Here is a 21,846-nt window from a genome sequence, read left to right as displayed (position 1 = left end):
TTGATCTTTCTTATGAACATCCTGTCCTACACTTCAGTCTGGGTTAGCCAGGAGTCTTTTCTCTTCCCCTAAAGGAAGAGGCTCTTCTTGTTTCTGCGTTCTGTTTTCACACATGCTCTCTGAGGCAAAGCATGGAGTAGTCTGGCTGTGTGAATGGGGGAAAGAAAAGGAGGCAAAGGAAATATCAGGCTGGAGGAGGCCTTGGCTCATCTGAGCAGTGGTTTTATAGGGTCTCAAGTTGGCCCAGGTGGTCAGAGCATTGTCCCCTGGCTCAGGAAGTACAATCTAGGGGAGGGGAGGAGTGGCCTTGCTCTGGGTCCCTCTTGGGGTCTGAGGGAGGAATTCCTAGGAACCCACAGTTCCTTTGTGGTCTCAATCATTCCAATCAAGTTTGCCAAATGATGGCTCCAGTGGCAGTTCTGCCAAGGGACACACACACACACACACACACACACAGGGTTATAAATGCTGTCTACCACTATTGTCAGGCTTCCCAGGTGGCGCTAGTGGTAAAGAACCTGCCTGACAATGCAGGAGACTTAAGAGATGCAGGTTCGGTCCCTGGGTCAGGAAGATTCCCCTGGAGGAGGGCGTGGCAATCCACTCCAGTATTCTTGCGTGGAGAATCCCATGGACAGAGGAGCCTGGAGGGCTATAGTACCTGGGGTCTCAAAGAATTGGAAACTACTGAAGTGACTTAGCAGCAGCAGCAGCAAACTTAAGTACAGGGCTGCCAACTGCTAAGCCTTCATTCTTCCCTAGAAAATGTCATCCATAGTCCCTAGTAAGGTCAGCTTTCACCAGGCTCCAACCAGGACCTCCAGAGGGCAACAGAGAGCAGGCACAGAGGAGAGAAAAGGACTCTGGTTGAGAGCTTGCTGTGGGATCTTGGCTCCTGGAGAAGTAACTATGATAGCTCCATTCCTGCAAACTGCCAGGAATGTCACTCCCCACTTCCTCAGAATATACATATCATAACCTTCCTGGGAGTATAATAATTATAATAATATTCCTAGTTAATACTAATTATTTCCTGTGGGCCAGATAGTGAAGTCACTCAGTCGTGTCCGACTCTTTGTGACCCCATGGACTATAGCTTACCAGGTTCCTCCATCCATGGGATTTTCCAGGCAAGAATACTGGAGTGGGTTGCCATTTAACATTGACCTAAAATTTTTTATGTGTGTGCTAAGTTGCCTCAGTCATGTCCAGCTGTTTGAGACCCCATGGACTGTAACCCACCAGTTTCCTCTGTCCATGGGATTCTCTAGGCAAGAAAACTGGAGTATGTTGCCTTGCCCTCCTCCAGGGGATCTTCCTGACCCAGGGATCAAATCTGTGTCTCTTTTGTCTCCTGCATTGGCAGGCATGTTCTTTACCACTAGGGCCACCTGGGAAGCCCAACATTTTATATACGTTGATTCAGTCAGTTCTCATAACAATCTTTGAAATAGATATAATTATTATTCTCATTTTTCAATCCAGGAAAGATAGGTACAGACTTCCTTGGAGATCCAGTGGTTAAGAATCTGCCTGCTAATGTAGGAGACGTGTGTCCAATCCCTGGTCTGGGAAGATCCTGCATGCTGTGGAGCAACTAAACTCGTGCCACAACTACTGAGCCCACGCTCTAGAGCTATGCTCTGCAACAAGAGAAATCACTGCAATGAGAAGCCCACACATCGCAACTAGAGAGTAGTGCCTGCTTGCTACAACTAGAGTAAGTCTGCATGCAGCAATAAAGACCCAGTGGAGCCATAGATAAATAAATAAAAAATTTTAAAAATAGGTAAGTTGCCCAAAAATCCCAGTTAGTGGAGCCAGGATTTGAACCCAACCATTTATGAGCCTCTATTCTCAATCTCAGGAATAAGTTAGTGAGCAAAACAAAATCCTTACTATATTAAAGCAACTGACAGTAAATGAATAAACAAACACAAAATATGGTTTTGGATAGAAACATCATATAGACAAAAAATTAAAGAATTAAAGTAGAATTAAAGACTAGAGAGGGGTCTTTTAGATGGGCTTGTCACAGAGGCCCCTCTTGGGTAGAGGGCATTTGATCAGAGAGCTGAGTACACAAGGGAGCAAGTCATGCTGAAGATTAGGGAAATAGTAAGTGCAAAGGTCCCAAGTAAGAATGAGCTTGATGTGTAACAGGAGCAGCAGGACATGCAGTGTGGCTGGTGGAGAGTGAGCTAAGGTCTATGATGTTGTTGGCCACAGGCCACAGCAATTATCAGGGATTAGGTGGAAATGTGCAAGGCCAAGACCCAGCCACGGCCTAATCTGCACTTTGTCTCTTTGGGCGTCTCAGCTTCCCATTAAGATAGCTACCTTTTTTTTTTTGTCTTCCTGTACAGACTTGACACTATCACAGTTCCCTCCTTGATCCTGGATACAGTTTGAAAGCAGGTGAAGTTGACAAGAATCTGGGGCAGCTAGTCTTGCACCACCTGCCAAAGCTTGGCACAATCTGAGAGCCAAATATTATATATACTGGAGTGAGTCTTGCCCATGGAGAATTTCTTACGGGTAGAAGTTCTAGGTAGGCCAACTGGGGCCTTGAAATGCATCCTTATTCCCATTAACACAAGGGCCTGAACCTTGTAGGCCTCTCCAGGGTAGGAGGCTTGTTCTCGCTTCATACTTTGCCCCCCAGGCCAGGACCCTGTGTCAACCTGTTTAAACCCTGCCATATGTTGAACCTAGGTTGTGTTCAAATGGCATATGGCCAGGAGATGGAAAGGAATCTGTCCCTGTGAGTAGCCACCCTCTCTGCCAGCTCTCTAAAGAAAACGGAAGCACAGAAGTCAGAAGCTGCAAGTTACTAAGAATCTCTGTCCTTCCTTCCTCGTAGAGCCCAGACTAGGATGGGTCCATATGGAATGGTCTTTTGGCCTGGGTTACAGACCACCTGGGCTTCCCTGGTGTCTCAGATGGTAAAGAATCTGCCTGCAGTGCAAGAGACCAGGGTTTAATCCCTGGGTCTGGAAGATCCCCTGGAGAAGAGAATGGCTACCCACTCCAGTATTTTTGCCCAGAGAATTTCATAGAGGAGCCTGGTGGGCTACAGCCCTTGGAGTTGTAAAGAGTCAGATGTGACTGAGCAACTTTCACAGACCACCCAGAGCCCAGACCAGAGGGGGCTGCGCTCTCTTGACATCAGCACCATTGCCAGTTGGGGCCAGTTAATTCTTGTTGTGTGTGTGTGGGGGGGTGTCTTGTGCATCCCTGACCTCTGCCCACTAGAGCCCAGAAGTACTCTCCTCCCAGTGTGAGAAAGAAAAATGTTTTCAGACATTGCCAAATGTGCTCCTCACCCCTGGGGCGGGGGGCGTTGGATAACTCTGACTGAGAACCACTGGGTCCAACTTCTCCCTTCCCTCTAAGCTGATGCGTGGGCCTCTGCAGTTACCACTCTGCTGGGGAGGAAGGACCACAAGTCCAGGCATTTACCTCGGAGCTTAGAGCCGGCTGGGTGAAGCAGTCTCTTTGGAAGTAACATGGAGAGAGGCCAGATGGGAGGGAGAGGAGAGTAAAGGGTTGGCCACATCCTCTCTTAGCAGTTTTTGGCTCACAAAACTCAATCATGGGGGAGGGCAGGGATGGAATTGGCCAGAGGCATCACGGGGCCAGGTCCCCCCGCCCTCCACCATTTTCACTCTCCTCCTGCCCCCGCCCCAACCCACCACTCTGTGTATTGCTTTTATTTTCTTCCCCAGAAGACAGGATTTCCCCTGGACGAAAAGGAGCTTAGTGCTGGAGGAGAAGGCTAATGGGTGGGCTGATCTAGAACAAGAGGTTGGCAGGGCAGGAGCCAGAGGTTAGGGGTGTCCCTGAGGGAAGAGTGAAGGGATTCATCATGGGGTCCAGGGAGCAGGGAATAAATGAAGTTTTGAGGTGGAGACAAAGAGGAAAATGTGTGAAGACTTGAGATCTTCATTACGTTGAGAAGCAGGAAGGAGGAGAACCAGAGATTAGGAAGTTGTTTGTTAACATTTTGTTTTTCTAGAGATGCAGACTCATATAAACACAGGATGTTAGAGCTTGAAGGAAACTTACAGACTGCTTAGTCCAATCAGCTCCATGCAGGCTTTCTTATTAATTCAGCAGCATTAGAATTTGAGAGTGATAGTTGTTCCCAGTCTTTCTCTCTATGCTTGGAATCAAATGAGAAATAAGATACAGGGGTCAAACCTGTGGAGGTTAAAGCAACTTCATAACAAATAAAGCTGATTAGAGAATTTGGTTTAGAATGAACCACCACAGCCTGGCTTCCTATCTCGTGCCCCAAGAATCAAACTTATCTTCGCAGCACTGGAAGGCTGTCGCTGCAGGACAAGAGCCTGTCCTGGGAAACTTACTGCAAAGAGAGGAGGAGAGGAGGGCAACTCAGGCCTTCTCTGGTGCAGGCAGGTCTCAGAAGGATCTGAGCCAAGGCACATGCCCATTTTATCCCCCAGGTTCATCAAGCTCATGAGCCATTCCTCATCCACTAAGTTGTTGTTGCTGTTGTTTAGTTGATCAGCCGTGTCCAGCTGTTGGTGATCCCATGGATTGCAGCACTCCAGACTTCCCTGTCCTTCACTCTCTCCCAGAGTTTGGTCAAATTCATGTCCATTGAGTCAGTGCTGCCATCCAAACATCTCATCCTCTGTTGTCCCCTTCTCCTCTTGCCCTCAATCTTTCCCAGCATCAAGGTCTTTTCCAACGAGTCAGCTCTTCATATCAGGTGGCAAAAGAATTGGCGCTTCAGCTTCAGCAGCAGTCCTTCCAGTGAATAGTCAGGGTTAACTTCCTTTAGGATTGACTCATTTGATCTCCTTGCAGTCCAAGGGACTATCAAGAGTCTTCTTCAATACCGCAGTTCAAAAGCATCAATTCTTTGGCGCTCAGCTCTCTTTATAGTCCACCTCTCACATCCATGCATGACTACTGGCAAAACCAGTATCCTTAATAAGATGGACCTTTGTTGGCAAAGTGATATCTCTGCTTTTTAATATGCTGTCTAAGTTTGTCAAAGCTTTTATTTCAAGGAGTAAGTGTCTTTTAATTTTGTGGCTGCAGTCACCATCTGCAGTGATTTTGGAGCACCCAAAAATAAAGTCTGTCACTGTTGTCATTGTTTCCCCAGCTATGTGCTATGAAGTGATGGGACCAGATGCCATGATCTTAGTTTTCTGAATGTTGAGTTTTAAGCCAGCTTTTTCACTCTCCTCTTTCACTTTCATCAAAAGGCTCTTTAGTTCTTCTTTGCTTTCTGCCATTAGGGTGGTATCATCTGCATATCTGAGGTTATTGATATTTCTCCCAGCAGTCTTGATTCCAGCTTGTGATTCATCCAGCCTGACATTTCATATAATGTACTCTGCATATAATTAAATAAGCAGGGTGACAATATACTTGTCATACTCCTTTCCCAATTTTGAACAAGTCTGTTGTTCCACATCCGGTTCTAACTATTGCTTCTTAACCAGCAAACAGGTTTCTCAGGAGGCAGATAAGCTGGTCTGGTATTCTCATCTCTTTAAAGATTTTCCACAGTTTGTTGTGATGCACACAGTCAAGTGAGTGAAGAGGTAGAGAGGTGAGTGGAGAGTACTTTTCTCAAAGATACAGAAAAGACAGAAGTTCCTACTTTGTAGGGAAGAATAAAAAATTGGATGGGGAGAGATGAGTTCCATTTATTAAGTACCAATTCTGCTTCAAGAAGACTGAAACCCAGAGAGGTGAAGGGTTATCTCAAGGTAACACAGCTCTGGGGACAAAGGCTCTCCAGATTCCTAATGTCAATACTTTGCCATTTCATACTTGTAATCACAGGAAGTCAGCTATGCAGATGACCCCACCCTCATGGCAGAAAGTAATTTTGTGTGGGTTTTCTCTAGCTGTGGCAAGCGGAGACTACTCTCTAGTTGTGGTGCTTGGGCTTCTCCTTGTGGTGGCTTCTCTTGTTGCTAAGCATGGGCTCTACAGTGTGTGGGCTTCAGTAGTTGGCATATGGACTCAGCAGTTCCAGCTCACAGCATTAAAGTTCAAGCTCAGTAGTTGTGGCACATAGGCTCAGTTGCCCTGCCGCATGTGGAATGTTCCCAGACGAGAGATGGAACATGTGTCCCCTGCACTGGCAGGCGGATTCTAACCACTGGACTGCCAGAGAAGCCCCACCTTGGAATATTTTATGAAGACTGTGGTAGAGATATGTAAACATAAGTACACATGTCTATACAAAAACTCATTGACCACAAGTACAAATTGCTGTAATTTTTAATCCCTAATCTAATAGCTGCAGATTTAGGTACCTGCAGTGTGATAAGATCCAGCAGTCCTCAAAGCTTTAATGACCCAACAGTTGAATATATTCAAGTGAGCTGTAATATTGGTGCCAGCCAGTTTTGCTCACTCCAGTATGCATTCCAGACACAGGCTCTGCAGGATCCTGGATGTGCTTCTACCTGCCTATAAAGTGGGGAGGCTGTGGGGCAGAACTGGGTCATCTCTGAGGTCCTTTAGACCTCTACCTCTAAAACAGAACTCAAAAGGATAGAAATAATGCAGAGAGATAAACCAGCATTTCAAAATCCAGGCTGAAACAACATTGCCTTGTAAAACCACCAAGTAAAATCTAAGAAGAAACTTAGAGCGAAGATGTCTGCCTATGACCCTGGGCACTCTGTTCAGACCCTGCACTATACCCTGGTCTGTCAGCCAAGCAGGCATCAGAAGCCTGCAGGAGTGTCCCTTCCCCCACACTGGTCACATGGCTGGCTGCCACTGAGCCCCACAAGTCAATCTCCAATGCCCCAAATACTGTTCAGCCTGGAAATCACAGAGCGTCCCTCTCGCCACCCAACAGCGACAGAACGAGTAACTCTGGCCTCCCTGAAATTTGGATTGTGGTTTGCAGTGCTAAGAGCTTGAAGGTAAGTTTGCAGCGTGGAGCTTTAGATAGTAGGCAAAGCTATGCAGATAAGGGGAAACATGACTTACAGTGTGACCACAGAGTATTTAAGAGTGACGTTTACACATACTGAGGAGAAAAAGATGAGAGCTGAATAAATCCTCCAAGTGAGCACTGAATATTTGCTTTTCCTTAAAAAAATTATAGTGCATGTCATCTTGGTGCCTTGAGTTCATTGGTTTGGGGCACAAAATCTCACACCAAATGAACAGAAATGACAGGAGACTCATTCTTTCTGACATGCTGGTGAGTTCTTTTTTGTTCTCATGTGGTGAAACCGAGACTTTTTCTTCCAGGCAAATAACTTTCTATTGTCTTTGCCAAAGTTACAAGACTGAAATATTTATGAAGTAAGCAAAATCCCTGAGACTTGCCTCTTCCCCAGAAAAATATGGGAAAATAGGTTGCACCTTTTAATGTAACATCTTGGGGTAGAAACTGAATAATGGCTAGTCTACTTATATTAGACATTTCTGTTGTTAGGTTTTGGATAAACCTGGTTACGTTACTAGAAGTTTGCTTATGGATATTTTGTTCCTTGTTTTTCTTTCCTCTCCTGGGACATGCAGAGTTGGGGTCTGCTAAGCCCAGAGGCAATTGATAACCTATCAGTTATGAAGATGGCCCTTCTCTGGCTTCTAGCATAGTTTTTTAAAAGTCCAGTATGACTCTATGTCATTCTTGTCAATTCAGTTCACAAAAGAAAGCCTGATGAGCCCTTGGAGAGGTCCTTTTCTTAAATACTTTGGTTATCAGAGGGGTTCACTGGATCCCATGTTCATGGGCAAGTCCCATGTTCTTAGATATAAGGTCAAATGGCTTAAAATATGAGGTAGGAGGAAAAGCTCCTAAAAGACTGATCTTTTTTTTTTTTTTTTAAAGGCTGACTTTTGATGAATGTGGCACAACCCTTTACTATAGTTAGTTTTTTCTTCCGGAAACATGAATGTCTAACTTCAAGGATTTATTATCACATTTTTCCCTTCTTCCCTAATAAATTAGTTCTGTTTGTTTGCAGTGTCTAATGCAAATATCTGGAACAAAGTAGATTTGTTGGACTGAACTGATGCGTCCTTGTGGAAGGGAGGTGGGGGTGGGGTTGGAGGTTGGGAGGTGGGAGATGGGGAGTGGGGTGAGGGGAGTGTTTAAATGGCAGGTGATTCAATCACCAGGGTTTTGAAGGTCAAAACACACTGTTAGCCCCTAAGACTGGCTATATCACCACCTCCTTGCGCCAGTGGACATGAAAGCTGTTGGGCAGGGACCCTGATGTTCACTGGTGTGGCACTCTGGCCCTTAGCCTTACAGGCTTAAGACATTGATTTGATCAATAGGGTTTTTATTCTCAGGCTTTCCAGTTGTGATTGCACACTGGTGGCAGGAGCAGTAAAGTGGACTGGGGCCTTTAAGTGACATGGGACAGAAGAGAATTTGGTCTGATCCCTCACTGTAAAGCCATGTTCACTCCCAAGACAATCTATGGTCTAAAGTTGGATGAGAAGATAATGGTGAGCTAGTTGCGCAGTGGAGGGGTGGGTATAGGAAAAACTGCTGTTACAAGTTCTTTTCACTAGCTACATGCTGGGACTGCTGTGTTCTAACACCATTCCTTTGGCAATGCATTGAGGTGGATTGTTGTACTGGTTAATACTCTTTGGATGCAAGTAACTAAAATCAACTGAAGTTTGTTGTTGCTCAGTCTCTATTGTTGAGTCTTTGAGACCTGCAGCACGGCGGGCTCCTGGTCCTTCACTATCTCCCAGAATTGCTCAAATTCACTTCTATTGAGTCGGTGATACTATCTAACCTTCTCAGCCTCTGCTGCCCCCTTCTCTTTTTGCCTTCCGTCTTTCCCAGCACTGAAGAGAAAGGGGGGTTAGTATAAGGCCATGGGGAAGTATTATGGTTGGGACCTAAGAAAGGGTTTGGAATTCAGAAGTGGAAGGCTTCTTCCAGACCCCCTCTATCTCTTGTTTCTCTGCTTGTCTTCTTCCCTCCCCACCTCCATCTTTCCCTCTCTGTCTTTCTTCCTTTCTTGGGTCCCAGAATCAGAGAATCCAATTTGATTCTTGTCTCCACCATGCCTGGCTCTGTGACTCAGGAAAATTTACTTAATTTTCTGAATTTCCATTTCCAATCTATAATGTGGGGATCAAAATTATGTACTGCGCTGAATTTTAGTCAGTTAAATGAGATTATGAAAACAAAAATATTTAGCAATCAGTTAATATATGTTATATGAAATGGTGGAGACAGAACTTCTGTTTCAAAGTTTAGGTCATGATTGGGAACTATTATGATTAACCATGTACCTGCCAATCAGAGCACTAGTTAATCTAAACATTTTCCATATGGTCAACACTCTGCTTGAGTTGTTTCAAGTGGATGGCTTTCTTTAAAGATGATCTGGGGCAGCCTGGGTTCTTCTACTTCTGTATTCTCCTGGAAGGGAGCTTCTCTTAAACTGTGAGGAAGCAGGATCCAGCACAGAGGAGGTGAAGAGGGAATGGTCTCAGCTAGTTCAGAACTGAAAGGTAGGCATCTACCTGAATCTAAGCTACATTCTAGCTCCATACTTCTGTGGCTCTGAAGAGTTTTCACCTCTATTTGCATCTGTATTGTCCTTTTGATTTCATTTTTGCTTGGTTTCTAATCTGAAAATCCATAGACCTTGAAATATGAAAACCATAGTTTTTAAAACATGTTGGAAAATTCTTACTTTATTTGTATTATTCAGAAACTGTTGACTGTGTCAGAAAGCCAGCTCAAACATGAGAAAAAATAAAGGGAATTTATCAGCTCAACACAACTGAGAAGGCCAGTTCAGAATTAACTGACTTAGGTAGTTACAGTTTTACAACTTAGGGAATTGCCTTTTTTATTTCTTTTTCTTGGGAATGGTTTTGATCACCACCTCCTGTACAATGTCACGAACCTCCACCCATAGTTCTTCAGGCACTCTGTCTATCAGATCTAATCCCTTAAATCTATTTGTCACTTCCACTGTATAATGGTAACGGATTTGATTTAGATTATACCTGAATGGCCTAGTGGTTTTCCCTTCTTTCTTCAATTTAATTCTGAATTTGGCAATAAGAAGTTCATGATCTGAGCTGCTGTCAACTCCCAGTCTTGTTTTTGCTGACTGTATAGAGCTTCTTCTTCTTCGGCTGCCAAGATATAATCAATCTGATTTACCATCTGGTGATGTCCATGTGTCTAATTGTCTCTTGCGTTGTTTGAAGAGGATGTTTGCTATGACCAGTGCATTCTCTTGGCAAAACTCTGTTAGCCTTTGCCCTGCTTCATTTTGTACTGCAAGGCCAAACTTGCCAGTTACTCCAGGTATCTCTTGACTTCCTACTTTTGTATTCTAGTCCCCTATGATGAAAAGGACATCTCTTTTTGGTATTCTAGAAGGTCTTTTAGGTCATCATAGAACCATTTGGCTCAGTCTGGCTCAGCTTCTCCAGCATTAGTCGTTGGGGCATAGACTTGGATTACTGTGATATTGAATGGCTTGCCTTGGAAAAGAACAGAGATCATTCTGTCGTTTTTAAGATTGCATCCAAGTACTGCATTTTGGACTCTTGTTGACTCTGAGGGCTACTCCATTTCTTCAAAGTGATTCTTGCCCACAGTAGTAGATATAACGGTCATCTGAATGAAATTCACCCATTCTGGTCCATTTTAGTTCACTGATTTCTAAACTGTTGATGTTCATTTACTCTTGCCATCTCCTGTTTGACCACTTTCAGTTTATCTTGGTTCATGAGCCTAATATTCCAGGTTCTTATGCAGCATTGTTGTTTACAGCATCGGACTTTACTTCCATCACCAGTCACATCCACAGCTAGGCACTATTTTTGCTTTGGCTTAGCCTCTTCATTCCTTTTGGAGCTATTTCTTTGCTCTTCCCCAGTAGCATATGGGGCACCTACTGACCTGGGGAGTTCATCTTTCAGTATCTGTTATGGTCTTTTTGACAGACCATAACCTGGGGACAGGAGTCGATGAAAAGGTGAAGAAAAGAAGGATGAGGGGGACCCAAGTCTCTAGTGGAACAGGGGTACTTTATTCATGGCAGTGTGTGCTTATATATTGTTACACAAGGAGGCTTTAGACAGAAAAATAAAGTTGAGCAAAAAACACCAAAACCAGACGCTTAACAACAGTAACTAGGGAATCACAATAGTCTCGGGCCAGAAGACAATGCGTGAATTGGAAACAGGAACGTGACTAAGTAGTTTTACTGGAAAGTGAAAAGGTACTGAAAGGAATCCACGTATGCGTTCTGCCTCATGGCCTCAGTCCTGAGAACTGCGTGCAGCTCTGCTCGTTCCTGTTTTCCAGGGACTGATAAGGAACAGAAGGCCCTTGAGAAACAGAAAACAACATATGCTGCTGCTGCTGCTAAGTCACTTCAGTCGAGTCCGACTCTGTGTGACCCCATAGACGGAAGCCCACCAGGCTCCCCCATCCCTGGGATTCTCCAGGCAAGAACACTGGAGTGGGTTGCCATTTCCTTCTCCAATGTGTGAAAGTGAAAAGTGAAAGTGAAGTTGCTCAGTCGTGTCCGACCCTTAGCGACCCCACGGACTGCAGCCTACCAGGCTCCTCCATCCATGGGATTTTCTAGGCAAGAGTACTGGAGTGGCTTGCCATTGCCTTCTCCAAACAACATATAGGATTCCTTAAAATTACATGTTCCCTGACAATTGCTCCTTTTTTATTATTTTTGTTAAAAAGGTCCTGACCAATTGAATTTGTTTAGTTGAAAGGCATTAGTTCAGTTCAGTTCAGTCCCTCAGTCATGTCCGATTCTTTGTGACCCCATGAATCGCAGCACGCCAGGCCTCCCTGTCCATCATCAATTCCCGGAGTTTATTCAAACTCATGTCTATTGAGTCAGTGATGCCATCCAGCCTTCTCATCCTCTGTCCTCCTCTTCTCCTCCTACCCCCAATCCCTCCCAGCATCAGAATCTTTTCCAGTGAGTCAACTTGTCACATGAGGTGGCCAAAGTATTGGAGTTTCAGCTTTAGCATCAGTCCTTCCAATGAACACCCAGGACTGATCTCCTTTAGGATGGACTGGTTAGATCTCCTTGCAGTCCAAGGGACTCTCAAGAGTCTTCTCCAGCACCACAGTTCAAAAGCATCAATTCTTCGGCACTCAGCTTTCTTTATAGTCCAACTCTCACATCTATACATGACCACTGGAAAAAGCATAGCCTTGACTAGACAGACCTTTGTTGGTAAAGGAATGTCTCTGCTTTTTAATATGCTATCTAGGTTGGTCATAACTTTCTTTCCAAGGAGTAAGTGTCTTTAAATTTCATGGCTGCAATCACCATCTGCAGTGATTTTAGAGCCCCCCAAAATAAAGTCTGACACTGTTTCCACTGTTTCCCCATCTATTTCCCATGAAGTGATGGGGCCAGATGCCATGATCTTAGTTTTCTGAATGTTGAGCTTGAAGCCAACTTTTTCACTCTCCTCTTTCACTTTCATCAAGAGACTTTTGAGTTCCTCCTCACTTTCTGCCATATGGGTGGTGTCATCTGCATATCTGAGGTTATGGATATTTCTCCCAGCAATCTTGATTCCAGCTTGTGCTTCTTCCAGCCCAACGTTTCTCATGATATACTCTGCATATAAGTTAAATAAGCAGGGTGACAATATACAGCCTGACATACTCCTTTTCCTGTTTGGAACCAGTCTGTTGTTCCATGTCCAGTTCTAACTGTTGCTTCCTGACCTGCATATAGGTTTCTCAAGAAGCAGGTCAGGTGGTCTGGTATTCCCATCTCTTTCAGAATCTTCCACAGTTTATTGTGATCCACACAGTCAAAGGCTTTGGCATAGTCAATGAAGCAGAAATAGATGTTTTTCTGGAACTCTCTTGCTCTTTCCATGATCCACTGGATGTTGGCAATTTGATCTCTGGTTCCTCTGCCTTTTCTAAAACCAGCTTGAACATCTGGAAGTTCACGGTTCACATATTGTTGAAGCCTGGCTTGGAGAATTTTGAGCATTACTTTACTAGTGTGTGTGATGAGTGCAATTGTGTGGTAGTTTGAGCATTCTTTGGCATTGCCTTTCTTTGGGATTGGAATGAAGACGGACCTTTTCCAGTCCTGTGGCTACTGCTGAGTTTTCCAAATTTTCTGGCATATCGAGCGCAGCACTTTCACAGCATCACCTTTCAGGGTTTGAAAAAGTTCAACTGGAATTCCATCACCTCCACTAGCTTTGTTTGTAGTGACGCTTTCTAAGCCCCACTTGACTTCACATTCCAGGATGTCTGGCTCTAGGTGAGTGATCACACCATGATGATTATCTGGGCCATGAAGTTCTTTTTTGTACAGTTCTTCTGTGTATTCCTGCCATCTCTTCTTAGTATCTTCTGCTTCTCTTAGGTCCATACCATTTCTGTCCTTTATCGAGCCCATCTTTGCATGAAATATTCCCTTTGTATCTTTAATTTTCTTGAAGAGATATCTAATCTTTCCTATTCTGTTGTTTTCCTCTATTTCCTTGCATTGGTATACAACAAATATAATTACCAGGACAATTACCAATGTTACAGCACCAGACCCAATACTATGAGTAATACTTTGGAAACATCTTCGAGGGTCTAGCCCAGATAATTTATCAGTGTTGGAGAAGACTCTTGAGAGTCCCTTGGACTGCAAGGAGATCCAACCAGTCCATTCTAAAGGAGATCAGTCCTGGGTGTTCACTGGAAGGACTGATGCTAAAGCTGAAACTCCAATACTTTGGCCACCTCATGTGACAAGTTGACTCACTGGAAAAGATTCTGATGCTGGGAGGGATTGGGGGTAGGAGGAAAAGGGGACGATAGAGAATGAGATGGCTGGATGGCATCACTGGCTCGATGGACTTGAGTCTGAGTGAACTCCAGGAGTTGGTGATGGACAGGGAGGCCTGGCGTGCTGTGATTCATAGGGTCGCAAAGAGTCGGACACGACTGAGCAACTGAACTGAACTGAACTGAACTGAGCTGTTCAGCTAAAGTTTTCAAATTATTGGAAGAGGGCAGACTTTTAGAGAAGGTTTCAAAGATTTCTTTTTGTAATAATTGTGCATTTAGGGAAACATTATCATGTATGTCTTGCAAATGAAATTTAATTTGTTCCCAGTTGTAGGCACTATAGTTGAACTGAACAGGGGTGATACAAAATTGAGTAGAATTTCAATCACATTTTAATATTATTTGTTTTTTTATATCTATTAATTGATCTCCAACCCATTTGATGGCTGTTTTTAGTTCCTGGAGGCAGTCGAGTGGTTTAAAGCCCACGGTCACGCAGACATCCTGGGAGTGTGGACTCCGAATGTCTTGTTTGGGATGAGCTGGTGATCTTACTCTTGGTTACAGTGGTTCTCGTGTGGCTGCTGCCGTTCGTGATCCTGTCGGTGTGAAGGAGGAGCTGTACTGAGGTGGTACAGTACACCACTGAGGTGGTTATATTTAATGAAGTGGTTTTCAGAAAACACATGTTTTAAAAATAGAAAATAGGTACCTGATGTCAACATTTGGATCTTCAAGTCTCTACTTAAGCAAAGATTCTTGGGGGACTTCACCCTGGCTGTCCAGTGGTTAAGACTCTGAGTTTTCAGTGCAGGAGGTGTGGGTTCAGTCTCTGGTTGGAGAATTAAGATCCCATGCACTACGCAGCACAGCCAAAAAAAAAATTGATTCTTGGATTAAGTCTTCATTTCCTACCTCCTTGCACAAATCCTGAAGGGAGAAAACAGAAACAGGATAAGTTTGAGATTTGGTTCCTTGGGTCCTCCTCCTTCAGACATGGACAGTAGACGTCATTCTGAAACTCACAGAGGTAAACTCCCTCAGATGGAAAATATCTTACTTGAATTTCTCAGAAGTCAAGAGTGTACCTATCTTCATTCCATATGTTCTGCATTGACTTCACAGAGGTTGAAACAGACTGATATGGGAATGGCAAAATGCTAACAGGCTTGCACTTGTGTGAAAAACACCAAGTTGAACTACTTCTCGACAGCCCAAGCTTCTGAGGAGATGGTTGCTTTTGCAGGGGAGGCCACTGCTAGTCACAGAGTATGTTCTGTGAATGAATTTTTTGCCCTTTATGACATAAAGGTGTTATACCTGTGTGACCACATGATAATGTTTGATGTTGAAATGAATAGACCTTTATCTTACCTCACAGGATTCTTTGGAGGGTTAAATTAGACCATGTATATAAAGTGCCACTAACCACACTTACACGGAGAAGGCAATGGCAACCCACTCCAGTGCTCTTGCCTGGAAAATTCCATGGACGGAGGAGCCTGGTAGCCTGCAGTCCATGGAGTCACTAAGAGTCGGACATGACTGAGCGACATCACTTTTACTTTAGTTCCTGTATTTCATTTTGAATTTCCTCATCTATCGGAGCCTGAGTGGCCCACATAGTATGAGCATCTTTGGTCCAATTTTGAATAAAGTTTTGTGTTTGAATTGAGGTTTGTAAAGCGATGCCCGTGACAGCAGCAGCAGTGTCAGTTCAGTTCAGTCGCTCAGTCGTGTCCGACTCTTTGCAACCCCATGAATCACAGCACACCAGGCCTCCCTGTCCACCACCAACTCCCGGAGTTCACTCAAACTCATGTCCATCAAGTCGGTAATGCCATCCAGCCATCTCATTCTCTGTCATCCCCTTTTCCTCCTGCCCCCAACCTTTCCTAGCATCAGAGTCTTTTCCAGTGAGTTAACTCGTCGCATGAGGTGGCCAAAGTATTGGAGTTTCAGCTTAGCATCAGTCCTTCCAATGAACACTCAGAATTGATCTCCTGTAGAATGGACTGGTTGGATCTCCTTGACAGCAGTGTAAATGGCTATTAATCTCAAAATGCCAAGAATTAACCATCCAATGAATCGTTTAGATCGCCAGAGTAATTTAGTGAGTAGTAGGGAGGCAAGTCCTGCTATGGGATTCATATTTCAAAGAAACAGAGGAATTAAGACAAGTATACAATTTGTAATCTATACAAGTCACAAAATGTAGAGTCTTATTAAAAAATTGTAAGTTCTCTATAGCTATAACAAAAGGAAGAGGAACATAAACTAGTATAAAATTTGAATGACTATAACGAAAGGAATAGTTATTATGAGTTGAAGAGCAAGCCCAGCAGAACCATACCACACAGTCATGTCCGTCAGGGACCAGCAGCTGAAGCGCTCTTGGCCCTTCTGGCTCTCGGTTGCTGTATTGTTTTCGTAGAGTTCCACAAAAGTGTCCCAGTCGCCATTCTCCTGGATCCAAGGCTCTAGGTGGTCATTTAGGTAAGTGGCCATCCAAGTTGTGACCTGACTCACCAATACCTGCATCTCCTTGTCTATGCTTTTCATGCATAATGCCCCACTGAAGGAGAAAAAGGCCACAATGCGACTCCAGCTCACCCCGTCCCGGAGGAGTTCATTTATTACCTGTTCAAAGCTCTGATATGCTGTCCCTGGGGTGATGTGGAGCTGGGATGTCAGGTCGCTGAATGTCTGTTGGTACCTCAGTTCAAACTCATTGCTTGCCTGCCCTAGGGCTTGCTTTACTATTGTCACAGGGATCATTTTCCGGGCGTCCAAGCTTCTGCTGTGGCCAGTGGCTCCCTTCACTGCAGGGCTATCTGCTAGGTGCCAGGATGGGTTGCCATTGATGGCTTTTAGTGTTTCCATATCTGATTCTGTCCCTTCTGTGGTCTCAGTTCTGTTCTCTTCCATATCACTAAACTGACTCCAGATGTATCCTTTTTGGGAAAGCTTGTAAGAGAGAAAGTCAACCACTAGTTCCCAGTTGCTCTGAGACATTTTTATAATAAGGATGGGTTCCACCAGTCTATTGTCTAAAATACCTGTAGTAAAAAAGGGGGTTAGGTATATAAGTCCAATAAGTATGATTAATTCAGCTTGAGTGAGGGAAGCAAAAGTAAGCAATGCAAGCATAGTAACAAAAATATTTTCCAGATTCTGAGGCATTCCCTGTTGAAAAACCAGATTTTTAGCTTGATTAGAAAGGGTTTTGCTTATTTCTAGGTAAGGAGATCATTAAGCCAATGATGTTGAGGGTGGTGTTTCTTGGAGATTTTTAGAGTCATCATGGTTTGTATTGGAATTTTTTCTTCCCAGGAATTTTGTTGTTTCTTTTTTATTTTGAATGATGGAAGCTCTCCTGGGGTGGATCTTCTGCAGAGGGAGCAAAATGATTTTCACTGGATTTATCTGGAGAAATACAAGCATACCCTTTTCCCTGTAAGATTAATTTCCCAGATTTCCATTGTTTAGTTAGCCCGTCTTGATATCAAATGCGCAGAGGAAGAGAAGTGTCTTTCAATTCCTAGAAATGTTTTTCTGCTTATGTCAAGATAACTCCTTGTGGTAAGTTTTAAAAAATTTAAAATAAAGCTGTATTAACAATAGCTATAGGATTAAAGACTATCTTTCGTTGGAATCTAGTAAAATCTGATCTGGATAGGGAAGATAGAATCGTTCCTGTGTATTCCTCCTTTTTTAATTTTTTTATTTGTAGTTTCAGTATGTGAAATGGGGGAAGTGTGGTCCTTAATAATAGATTGTAATTCAAGAAAAAGTTAAGAGACACAGATGTATAGAACAGTCTTTTGGACTCTGTGGGAGAGGGCGAGGGTGGGATGATTTGGGAGAATGCCACTGAAACATGTATATTATCATATGTGAAACAAATCGCCAGTCCAGGTTCGATGCATGATACAGGATGCTTGGGGCTGGTGTACTGGGATGACCCAGAAGGATGGGATGGGGAGGGAGGTGGGAGGGGGTTCAAGATGGGGAATACATGTACACCCGGTGCGGATTCATGTCAATTTATGACAAAACCAATACAATATTGTAAAGTAAAAAAAAAAAGAAGAATCTTTCTGACAATGCAGGGGACACAAGTTCAACACCTGGTCCAGGAAGAACCCACATGTCATGGGGCAACTAAGCCCATCTACTACAATTACTGAAGCCCTCAGGCCCTAGAGCCTGTGCCCCACAAGAGAAGCCACCACAATGAGAAGCCTTCACACCGAAACTACAGAGCAGCCCTTGCTCACCACAACTAGAGAAAAGCCTGAGCAGCAATGAAGGCCCAGCATTGCCAAAAATAAATAAATCAAACTGAAAAAAGAAAAGATCCCACAATCACCAAACTATGCTTTAAAAAAAGAACACATGCCAAAACAAAAACAACCCCCTCGCCCAAGTTCATAGATACAGAGAACAGGCTGGTGGTTGCCAGAGGTAGGGAGTGGAGGTGGGGGAGATGGGTGAAGAAGGTCAAAAGGTACAAACTTCCAGTTAAAATAAGTAGGTAAGTCATGGAGAAATAATGTACAGCATGGTGCCTATAATAATACTCTATCGTACATTTAAAAGTTGCCATGAGAGTAGACCTTAAAAGTTCTCATCACAAGAAAAATATTTTTTGGCCACTGGTCATGGGTGATAAGTAGACTTATTGTGGTGATCATTTTGCAGTGTATACAAATATGAAATTACAATGTGGTATACCTGAAATCAATACACTGTTATCTGTCAATTTTACCTCAATAAATAAAACAAAATCCAAAACACAAAAAAAAGAAAGAAAAAGTTGTTGAATAACAGATTTATTAGAATTTATGGTAAGAGTTTCTATATTTTTTAATATAAAAACTGAATATGAGGAGTCAGAAGTTATATTAATAGGGTAAGGATGTAGGTGAATAACTTGAATAAGAGCATATAATTTGTTTTGTTGAGCAGAATGAAATTTAGTATAAAAGACTTTATATTTTTTAAGAGACCAAAACGAGGCTTTAGTGTTTTTAGTCCCATCTATATAGAAAACAGAGAAGGCAATGGCAACCCATTCCAGTACTCTTGCCTAGGAAATCCCATGGATGGAGGAGCCTGGTAGGCTACAGTCCATGGGGTCGCGAAGAGTCGGACACAACTGAGTGACTTCACTTTAACTTTTCACTTTCACGCACTGGAGGAGGAAATGGCAACCCACTCCAGTATTCTTGCGTGGAGAATCCCAGGGACGGCGGAACCTGGTGGGCTGCACAGAGTTGGACACAACTGACGTGACTTAGCAGCAGCAGCATATAGAAAACATCAGCTTGAGGTATAGGTGGTGATGTAACAATGTGAGAGATAATAAATTCAGTATTTTTGAAGAAATTCCAAAGTTTATTAGAAGGGTAATGAAATGAAATTTCTCTAAAATAGTCTAAGAAGGCTATTTGGAAATCGGTAAAAGTTTGTCACTGGAAAAGACTCTGATGCTGGGAAGGATTGGGGGTGGGAGGAGAAGGGGATGACAGAGAATGAGATGGCTGGATGGCATCACCGACTCAATGGACATGAGTTTGAGTGAACTCCGGGAGTTGGTGATGGACAGGGAGGCCTGGCGTGCTGTGATTCATAGGGTAGCAAAGAGTCAGACACAACTGAGCGACTGAACTGAACTGAAAAGTTTGTAATGTATTTTTAAATTGAGCTTCATCAATAGGCAATAAAATTTGGTGAGGATCGGAGCCAATTAAAGTCTTAGTTTTATTTTTCTTATTGAATAATTATTACAGCAATCAAATCAAGATAGGGCGCAAGTGACTTTATCTCTCTAAAATGGGCATATATCCATTTTATTGGGTGTTCTTGTTGAGCAAGAAGTCTTGTGGGAGAATGGAGAGAGGGGAGTATAAACAACTCTAAAGGCAATTTAAGTCTAATATAGTAAGAAATTGTTTTTGTAATTTATTTTGTATTAAACAGAGTTCTTTTTGTCTCTTGTGAAAGTGAAAGAGGGCTATTTAAATCAGGATCTTCTTTCAAAGTATTAAATAAATTAGTCAGTTGATAATTTGTAATGTCCAAAGAGGGTCTAATCCAGTAGTTGGGGAGTAATATGTTATCTATTAACAACAGATTTTAAGTAATGGTAACGTGTAGAGGTTTGAATTATTTTAGGAGCAATAATTAATCTAAAGTCTTTTAAGCATTGTTGAGTTATGTCAAATATCTGTTAAGTCTCTAAAATAGATGGAGCTGAAAACAATATATCATCCATATAATGAATAACAAGAAAGTCAAGAAATTGTTTTCTCACGGGTTCAAGGGCTTTGGCTACATAATATTGACACATGGTGGGAGAATTCACCATTCCCTGAGGCAATGCAGTTCATTGATATTGCTTATGAGGCCTGATATGATTAGGAAAAGGAAGAGAGAAGGCAAATTTTTCTCAGTCTAGAGGGTGTAAAGGTACAGTAAAAAAGCAATCCTGTAAATCTATAATAATAATAAGCCAGTTTTGAGGAACAGTGGTAGGTGATGGAATTTTTGGTTGTAATGTATCCATAGGTTTTATAGATGCGTTAACTTTTTGAAGGTCTCTTAAGAGATGCCATTTGTTAGATTTTGTTTGTTTTACAAAAATGGGAGAATTTTAAGGGGAACAAGATTTCTCAATATGTTTTAATTTTAATTGTGTATCAATAAGTTTCTTAGCAGCCTTCAGTTTCTCTTTTGTAAGAGGCCATTGTTTTATCCAAATAGGCTCATCACTTTTTCAAGTTATTTTAATAATTGCATTGTTTGTTAAGTGAACAGTGGCCCCTAAGAAAAATGTGGAATATATATTTGAGCTTGTCATTGCATAAGTAAATCTCTTTTTATTAAATTAAGAGGTGCATCTATCATGTAGGGTTGTAATGTTGTAGGCTGGCCTTTTGGTCCCTCACATGGATATATTTAGACATTTTGATAAACCTCTTTTATTTTGGTTTGAGAAACTTTTGCAATTTGGCAAGAAATTTTCTGTATAGGCCAAGATTTGGGCCATAAATGTTTGGAGATAATAGTAATATCATACCCAGTATCAAGAAGACCAGAAAATATTTTGCCATTAATTTTGATATTTATATTTGGTTGGGTATATTCAGATATAATTGATGTCCATAAAGATTGTTTTTGATCTGTACTGCTGAATCCACCTGTCCGCATACCATGAGAGGAGTTAATAGAAATGTAAGGCAAAAGAAGTAATTGAGCAATTTTATCTCCCTTTTTAAATTGCCATAATATTTGAGATGACATTGTAATTTGAATTTCTCGCTTATAATCTGAATCAAATACTCTAGGGTGAACAGTAACTTCTTTAGAAGTCAGACTAGATTGGCCAAGTAAAAGACCGAAGGTTTGTGGCGGTAGGAGTCCTAAAAGTCCAGTAGGTATTTTAGAAAGGACTACTTGAGGAAAAAGGAGAAAATCATTTAAGGCTGGTATATTGATGGCAGCACTGCCAGATGTTGAGGGTTTGAGGGAAAAGATGGAGTTTGTCCCTCGTTTTTGTTGATGGGGACCTGGGGAGTCCCCAGCTTGGAGTTTTTCGAAATAAGCTTTCCTTTAACATCATATTTAGACTGACATTCCCTGGCCCAATGTATCCCCTTATGGCAATGAGGGCAAATTCCTGGAGGTTTTTTAACAGTTTTAATTTCTTCTGTGTGTTTTTTAGGACAATCTTTTTTTTAAAAAATGTGTCTTATCCCCATATATAAAACATCTTTCATTCCCCTTTTTAAAGGCAGCAGCCATTGTTACAGCTAGCATTTGCATTTTTTGAGTTTCTGATCTTAAATTGCAACAAGCCTCAGATAGTCAATAATAGTCCCAGTCTCACGAATTGGAGCGATAGCTCTTTGACATTCCTGATTTGCATTCTCATAAGCAAGCAGTTTTTCTAGCTGCCTATTGGCTTTTTCTCCAACAACACTAGGGGAAATAGCAACTTTCAATCTAGCTAAAAAATTAGCATAGGCTTCATTAGG

At 42.5% G+C, this 21,846-nt stretch overlaps 1 pseudogene; it reads right to left on the bottom strand.

Moving 5' to 3' along the window:
* Positions 1 to 16,122: 16,122 nt before the first annotated feature.
* LOC129540081 (bcl-2-like protein 1 pseudogene) lies at positions 16,123 to 16,819 on the bottom strand (annotated as a pseudogene).
* Positions 16,820 to 21,846: the final 5,027 nt, after the last annotated feature.

This window comes from Moschus berezovskii, chromosome 11 (genome assembly GCF_049115385.1).
Source record: "Moschus berezovskii isolate FMDL1 chromosome 11, NW_MosBer_1.0, whole genome shotgun sequence".
Classification (NCBI taxonomy): domain Eukaryota; kingdom Metazoa; phylum Chordata; class Mammalia; order Artiodactyla; family Moschidae; genus Moschus; species Moschus berezovskii.
The sequence above is the reverse complement of the archived record's forward strand: the minus strand, read 5'-3'. Positions and strand labels throughout refer to the sequence as shown.